This window comes from Anastrepha ludens, chromosome 2 (assembly GCF_028408465.1).
Source record: "Anastrepha ludens isolate Willacy chromosome 2, idAnaLude1.1, whole genome shotgun sequence".
NCBI lineage: Eukaryota > Metazoa > Arthropoda > Insecta > Diptera > Tephritidae > Anastrepha > Anastrepha ludens.
This window is the reverse complement of record NC_071498.1, coordinates 25,390,240-25,399,194: the sequence shown is the minus strand read 5'-3', so window position 1 is coordinate 25,399,194 and position 8,955 is coordinate 25,390,240. Positions and strand designations below refer to the sequence as shown.

At 37.9% G+C, this 8,955-nt stretch overlaps 1 protein-coding gene across 1 annotated transcript in view; it reads left to right on the top strand.

Annotated features, from left to right (window-relative positions):
* The first annotated feature begins 1,326 nt into the window (after positions 1–1,326).
* LOC128865902 (protein tramtrack, beta isoform) overlaps positions 1,327–8,955 on the top strand; it is a 103,695-nt gene continuing 96,066 nt past the window's right edge. The window contains exons 1-2 of the mRNA XM_054106318.1: positions 1,327–1,851; positions 2,594–3,433. The gene's annotated coding sequence lies outside the window, so the exon portion shown is untranslated. The remainder of the gene's footprint in view (positions 1,852–2,593; positions 3,434–8,955) is intronic.

Sequence of the window (8,955 nt, the reverse complement as noted above, 5' to 3'; positions counted from 1 at the left end):
GCTCTTCTTTTCTGCCACAGACCGCATAATATGAGGTTTATCCTATTATTTTTAAATTCTTAATTTTTTGAATATATATATTAATATGACGCCTATCCGGCACTCTTCACCTGTTGCCACTCACCAGAAACCAGTGACTGACTTGATAAGCGGACAAACAATCGGCATCCAAACAAAAAAAAAGGAATCTATTCCCAGTTATCACTTTCTCTTCTTTATAACGGGATATTTAACGTAACCTCAACTTTTTCGCCCTACTTCTCATTGCTTTAGGTGCTGCCAGTTGGATTATAATTATAAAAACTTAGAGAATACTTTATTACTATAGTTTTCAGCTACATTGCACTTTTTGTAATTGTTTTTATTCGCAGATTTTCATTAGTTTTCTAGTCATATGAATATATTTATATATAAAGAGTGGTTAAATTTCAAGGGCCGATGTTGAATGTGAACCACACCTAAGCGATAACGACACCATTGGACTTCTTTCTTTGGGGTTATTTGAAAGAAAAGGTGTATGTCGATAAGCCAGCAACAATTCAAGAGCTAAAGGATGAGATAGTTTGGCACATTAACAGCACAGAACCTTAATTATGTCTCAGCGTCATCGAAAATTTGGACCATCGGATGGAGGTGTGCCGCCGAGGCCCCGGCGGCTATTTAGCCGATATTTTGTTACATACGTAATTGAGCCATACCAATATTATCATAATAAAGAGAAATGATAATAATTTCTTAAAAAAATTGTAGTTTATTCAAAATCAAAACCGGCCCTTGAAACTTAACCACCTTTTATATAACTGGCGCGTAAACCCTTTTTGGGTGTTTGACCGAGCTCCTCTTCCTATTTGTGGTGTGCGTCTTGATGTTGTTCCACAAATGGAGGGACCTACAGTTTCAAGCCGACACCGAACGGCAGATATTTTTTTTTAAGAGGAGCTTTTTTATGGCAGCAGAATACTCGGAGCTTTGCCATTGACTGTCTAGGGATGACCGCTATTAGAAAAAACTTTTTTTCCTTTTGGTCTTTCAACGAGATTCGAACCTACGTTCACTTTGGATTCCGAATAATAATCACGCACCAACGCATTCGGCTCCGGCAGCCGCCGTATTTAGTATACATTTTTATAATGTTCTCGCTTTTATTCCTCCCAAAGAACACTGTAACTTTGTAAACAACAGCGAAGCTTCTACACATTTCGTTCGCGTTCTCATTCTGCGTTCATAAGCAATGAGTAAAGCAAGTAGAATTTTTACGAATAATACACGAGAAATGTCAAAGCGCTCCCACTTGCGCTCGCATGCTGGGAAAGTGTCGTAGCCGTCATAGTATTAGTTGTCGCCGACGTATTGTTGCAGCGCTAGTCGTGCTGCATTTCATTACATTACACTTCGATCCATTTATCCATCCATAATCGTATCGCAACCCCAAGCAAGCAATCACTACACAATCCGTGTACGTTTGCCGCGAGCCCATTCTCATCCGTCCAATGTCCGGTAGCGAGGCATCTGTAGTACTACAAAATTAAATGAATAAGTCATTAATTCTTTTATAAGGGTCAACTTTGAAGGACTGAACTATAGTTTTACATACATTCATACATATGTGCGATAATATTAGTAATTAATGTGTTCAGTAAAAAGTATTTAACAAATATTCAAAATGATCTAAAGAATATACGAGTATTCATCTGTTGATGTGAGCATTTCTGCGAAAACCCTACGCGGCTGTGCATAAACTCCGACAATAAAATTATAAAGTGCCTACTAATTCATACGGGTGTCTATGCACGTAACTAGCTGTAGTTTTTCCTCATACCGAGTTGTGTAAGAGCGAGTGTCAAAGTATCCGTGAGTGCACCGTGTGGCTTATTTTCTTTACATTAGGTTTAAGTTGCTGTAAAAGAAAATTGTAGCAACAATTGAACATAGCAACGACAAAGTGTCACCTTTTGCAACTCCCGTCTGCGCACACACATACATACATATCTCCATTTGAGATTCGAAACGAACAAACCAAAACCAAAGAGCACAACAACAAAGGCCGTAGTTACATTCATACGAGTATATGCAATAGCAGTGGGCAGCGTCTGCAACCCGTGAGTCCATCAGCCAATTAACGGCGATAGTAGCAGCGAATCTATCCATCCACGAGATATCCAAGCAGGAACATACCAACGTTCGCACATACACGAAAGCTAAATAACAAAATCAGCGAACCAAGGTATTCAAGCAACACTCGCTAGGCGCTCACTACTGGCACGATTTGCAATCGTCTCTGCCTCTGCAGCAGCAAACGACAACAGCGGCGACGGCGTCAGGGACACACATTTGCCAGCCAAGTGCGCCGCCTCGATTGGTACGGATTCGCTCGTATCCTCAGCTGAATTTCAGTACTGTTTCGAGGTTGTGTTGCGTTGGTTTCTGTTTTCTTGACTGTTTCAAAAGCTACAAGCTTCTAATCTTTGATTTTGTTTTGTTTTATGTCTGAGTTGTGTGCAGCGCTTAAGAATTTTTTGCTTCGATATTTATTTATTTATTTCGTTATTATTGAATTTCTATATAAAAATTGCGTTTGCAATAAACAAAATAGAAAATTATTTGACATAAACTTAATGCCACCAAGCGAATTGAGGAGAAGTGCAAAAAGGTGAAAAAAACTAGGAAGTCGAATATAAAGAGTACGAGTGGTGAGCAAAAAAAATGTGAAGCTAAATGAATGCCGGCAGTGCAATAAAAAAAGTTATAAATGTTGAGAAATGTTAAAAGTTAAAATAAAATGAAATAAGTAAAAAATATAATAAATAAAGAAAAAAAATAAATCAAATAAAAAAAAATTTTTTAAATATAATTCAGAAACAAATAGAAAAAAACAACGATAATTTGCTAGAAAAAAGCATAGGCCAAAATAAAGCATAAAAACAAAACAAAGAACCTAAAATAAGTATTACTCTACTCAACTTATCACAAAACAAACTGTTTGGAGATTAAAAAAAAATATATTAAAAGCAATTTTCAATACCTGAATACATATAGATCAAGCATACTAACTTTCATGCATTTTAAGGAAGAAAATTGTGAATCAAATTGGAGCTAAGTAAATAAAAAATTGAAAAAAGTGCTTACCATCCAGAGAAACATTAAATAACGTAATATTAAAAAGCAAAATAGAGCAAACTTCATTTAAAAAAAAGTAAAGCAATAAACGCCAGCTATAAACTCTGCACCGCTGCTTAATTTCAATCCACAAGTAAAAATAATCAAACCAGCTGCGAAAACGGCGCCACGGTTTTTTTCAGCTCAACTTGAGGAGTTGTTGCTATGATTGTCACCAATAAAACTATTATTAAAAACTCGAGTAAAAACTGTTTAAAATTCTTGAATTAATCTAATGGATTTGCGCCTGTGACAAGATTGTGACAACTACAAAAAGGTAAGAAAACTAAAAGATATTCAAAAATATTTACAATGCAGGAAAATGTCCAAAAGTAGACAGACCAGACCATTCTTTATATAATGGGTGTTTTTAAAGGTATTTATAGCACTTTTTTTCAAATAAAACACAAAAATTCAATGCAACCGCTAATATGCGCGAGTTTTAGAGCAATCATCTGGCGGCTCCAATTTCTTATATTTTTAACTCTCTCTCTCTCTCTCTATAATGACGCGCTAAATGTTATCTTTTAAACCATCGCAGGAGTATGATTTATCAGCGTAAACCAATGACTGCAACCAAAAGTAGACCAAAGAAGTCAAGCTACCTGATGCAAGCATAAAATTGGCAGACCTCTTTCTTGAAACGATTCGGTCATCAAAAGCTCAATCCAATGTAATGATGGTTTCACATGTTTTATGATACTTTACTAAAGGGTGACCAATTTAGAGGCATCGGATTTTGAATTGAAATGAAACAGATTCGATTCTTTATGAGATTTGCACTTCGGCCTCATGGTATTTTATGCCGTCAAATAAAACAACGAAAATTCAAATTGATTGGGCAATCTTTATTATTTTTGTGTAGAACCATTTATTTTAAAGATAAAGATAATTAAAGATTTCAAATGTTGGCCGCAAGTGCGCCGTAATTCGGCAATCTATAAACACCAAGTTTGAATGACTCGCTGGAGGACTTCAGTCGATATCTCTTGAATAACTTTAGTAATATTGACTTCCAATGCCTCAATCGAAGCTGGTTTATCCACAAAGTATTTAGTCTTTACGCACCCCGACAAATAAAAGCCCAAAGGCGTGATATTACACGATCTTGGGGGCCGATCCACTGGCCCCATCATATCATCAGCGGTTCCTGTTTCTCCCACTGGAGCATAAGGCCTTAGTAAAACACCTCCACCTGATTCTATTTTTTGCAAGAAGCTTGATTTCGTTTCAAGTTTTTCTTGACGTTTCAACTTTCTTCTGGACAGTTCTCCTCCAAGATATTTTTGGACGGCCAACCTTGCGAGCACCTTGTGGATTCCAATCCAGCGCTTGACAGCAGATTTCATTTAAGTCCTTGCGAAGCGTACCTATGCCCAATCCACCTCCACTTTCACAGTTTTATCATGTGAGCTACCGGCTGGATTTTGCACCTCTCTTATAGATCGTCGTTACTTATGGTGTTGGGCCACCACATCTTCAATATCCTGCGTAAACATCTGTTCGCACAGCTTTGAATTTTATTTTCGAGCCAATTATTCATGACCCAGGATAGTACATTTATCTTAAAGATCCGTAATTTTGTATGTATGCTATGGATGCTCGAAGATCAGATAGCTCGGAGCTGTACAAACGCGCCGTTCGCTTTATTTATTCTGGCGATAACGTCTACTTTAGCACTGTCTTCAGTGGCAATGATACTAACCAAGTAGATAAAGGTGTCAACGTTCTCAATTTGATCACCATTTAAAAGGAACGGCCGGCTGCTAGCGGATCGAATTTTCATGGCTTTCGTTTTCTCGTAATTTATTTTTCACCCTGCATTCAGAGAGGTTAAGGACAGATCGTCAGTTTGTTCTGCATGCCGGTGTGTTTGACATAGAGATATTAGTTTCGCCGGGATCCTTCGAGCGTGTAACGCGTCCCATATGCTGTTGCGAGAAACGCAATCAAAAGCTATACTGTAATCTACAAAGGTTAGTTGGAGGGTTGTCCGCCACTCTTGTACCTGATCAACAATGAGACGTAGGGAGTTAAATTAATATACCTTGTAACCAGTCATCAGGGGGGAGCTGTTCTGCCTCCCAGATTGCATTGAAAATAGGCCGAAGAAGATTTGCCTTAAAAATGTCAACTGGTAGACGGTCACAGCCGGCAACTTTATTATTTTTTGTTGGCCTAAGCGCGCGATTTTCAGAGAACGTCGATTTTCGTAATTCAGTTGTACGATTTGTAAACGTTATTGAGGAGTAAGTCTTTCGATGATGAAATGTCAATGAAAACTGAAAAAAAAAAAAAATTATTTATAATAGTTTGGCAGTAGTCACGCGTGATCTGTAAAAACAACCCTATTGGAAGAAATACCTCCAAGCGGATAACCCTTTATCTCAATCTAAATAATTATTGCTTATACCCGACGTTGTATTTACCTTCCGTAGAAAATTATTACACCCAATTTAACCCTTAAATGGGCATTTTTTCTTTTTTGTTAAAAATAAATTTGTTTGCTATTTAGACACTTAGTCTTTTGACTATTTTTGAAATATTATTTAGGCGAAAATTGACAAAGATAACAATGAAAAACAGTAATTGAACACCTCAAAGTAATTGAATACCTTCATTGGCTCGCAAAAAAATAAATAAAAAAAATTATATTATATTTAGTTTTATCACCACTTGCGGAAATTGAGGTTATTGAGGATTTATGTTGATATCATTTCACTTTTCGAAAAGAAGAACAGAAGAAAGGATAAGAGTTGTGTCAACTAATAGAGTATAGGTAGGTGAAATGGTTTAAGTACCAGTCTGACATTCCCCAAGTAGCACCTAAGCGCCGTTTTGATACCAATAAGATACCTCCAACCGGAAGATATCTACAGCCAGTGTCAGTCAGTGCTGTTGATGTAATGGAAAAACTGATGGGATTTAGGTTGGCGCACTGCCCAAAGGAACCCAGATCAGAGAAGTAAAGCATAGTTAAAGTATAAGTTCCTAGCATTGCACACTTAGACGAGTAATGTGTTCAGACTAAAGAGAGAAAAGCTAAACTATTGGGTTGGCAACTAAGTAATTGCGGATTTCACTCATGGATGGCTTCAGTAGAATTTTTAGGTTGGCAGACGTAGTACAAATGTAAGACACATTTTGATAGTTGGCAATTCAGCTTCCAATCAGTAAAAAAAGTTTTTTGATCGGTTGCGTAGTTTTCGTTTGGCGTTCGTTGAAAAATGGAAAATCAAAAGGAACATTTTCGTCATATTTTGCTTTTTTTTATTTCCGCAAGGGAAAACCGCATCGCAAGCTCATAAAAAGTTATGTGCTGTTAATGGTGACGAAGCCTTAAAAGATCGGCAGCGTCAAAATTGGTTTGCCAAAATTCGTTCTGGTGATTTTTCACTCAAAGATAAAAAACACTCTGGTCGTCCAGTTGAAGTTGATGACGCCCTAATCAAAGCAATAACCCATTCGGATCGTCACAGTACAACACGTTAGATTGCAGAGAAGATTCATGTATCACATAAATGCATTGAAAATCACTTAAATCAACTTGGCTATGTTCAAAAACTCGATACATGGGTTCCTCACGAACTGAAAGAAACGCATTTAATGCCCGCATTAACAGCTGCGATTTGCTAAAGAAGCGTAATGAAAATGATCCTTTTTTAAAACGACTGATAACAGGCGATGAAAAATGGGTTGTTTACAACAATATCAAGCGGAAAAGATCGTGGAGCAGGCCAGGTGAACAACATCAAAAGCTGATATTCATCAAGAGAAGGTTTTGTTATCAGTTTGTTGGAATTAAAAAGGACTTGTCTACTTTGAACTCTTACCAACCAACCGGGCGATCAATTCTGATGTCTACATTGAATCACTAACGAAATTAAACAATGCACTTGAAGAAAAGCGGCCCAAATTGACAAATCAAAAAAGTATTGTATTCCAGCATGACAATGCAAGGCCACACACATCTTTGGCCACTCGGCAAAAATTAATGGAGCTTGGTTGGGATATTTTGACACATCCACCACATAGTCCTGACCTTGCACCATCTGATTACTTCTTGTTTCGATCTTTGCAAAACTCCTTGAATGGTAAAAATTTCAGTAATGATGATGATGTCAGATCGTACCTGATTCAGTTTTTTTGTTAAAATTAAAACCAGAAGTTGTATGAACGTGGGATTATGACGCTGCCTGAAAGATGGGTAAAATGGGCAATACATTAGAGAATAAAGTTATTTAGTTCCATGAAAAAGTTGTCTTTGATTTTCTAAAAAAAATCCGCAATTACTAAGTTGCCAACCAATAAATAGTTGGAAGAGCGAATTTTCAGTTCGTTGCAAATAAGCAACCCCGCGGATTTAAGTGGTAATGCCAATATAAGGAAAATTTTCAAATTATTGAGCTTACGTAGAAAGACTCACTTAAACCCTCAAGCACTTCTTGTGGTTTTCTTTCTGCAATATATGTATATATATATATATGTGTGTGTGTTTGAAAATTTACGCAATACCCACTTTGCCACATTCTTTGTGGCATCAAAGGCAACAAAGCACTTATCGCCGCCATAAAAAATGCCATATTTATTGGGGTTGTTCCCGTCAACAGAGCAAGCGCAGGGCAACGGCGACATTCATCAGCTGCAATCATCAATGGGCAGTCATGGCAACTTCTGCGATTGCCTAGTGCGGCAAGATCACCGCGATTGCATCGATTGGCGGCTATTGAATAACCCAACTTTAGCGTCGACTTGAAGCTTTTGCTTTGTTTTTTCCTAAACTCTTTCAAATAGTGTGTCATTTGTCTAGTGCGCATTAGGCTTTGCCATTACCAGTTGGAGCAATTTAACCCCAAAAAACGGAGGGTAGGGAAAATTCTAAATAATCGTTGAAGCATAACTGAAATAACAACAGTGTAACCAAAGCAAAACAGATGTGTCGCTAACTCACAGCAAATACAAGGAAAATAAAGAAATGTAGAACAACATAGAGCAGCATATACATACATATATGTATGTATGTATGTATTGATATGTCTGTACATAAATACTTCGCTATGACGAATAGATACTCGCCCACAAAAAGCTCACTCGATGTTGCTTCGCCTGTTGTGCCTGATGTTGCCTGATTGCAAGCCGCTGCATCGTGTGGGTTTGCCTAGGTTGGATATTACTAGGCGCATATACATACATACATACTACTAATTTACTTTACATACTTACATATGAACAGTATCGGTAATGCGGAGTTATGAAGCCACATCTGATTCGTCCCCGGTTCGAAAAACAGATGAACGCAGCGCAGGCAACTCGTTCAGCTTGTGCTGGCGGGGTTAGGGGATCACTTTGGGGTCATCTGGCAGCGCCGCAGCAAAGCACAGCAAATAATCGATACATACGTAACGGCGAGAGAGCCGCGCGGAAATACAATATCACACAATTCTATACTTTATTTATTTAACCAGTAATCGCGGATTGCGGTGAGAAGCACCGGCATAGAAGAAGGGTGTAGCCACAACCATAGCGAGCTTCCCATGATCGCTGGAGCTGCAATACACCGAGTGAAAAACCATATGTGTGCGCAATGGATAATAGCTTAGAGGATGTAAGCGCTGCTCCATCAGTGTGGCGTGACGAGGACGGACGGTGAAGAGAGGAAGAGATTGAAAGATACACATGTACATATCCATATTACATAGACAAATCACATTAAAGTCAATCTATAGAACGTACACGCAGCCACAAATAATACGGACATGGGGAAGTACAAATGTTCATATGTTTGCTTTTACATAAATC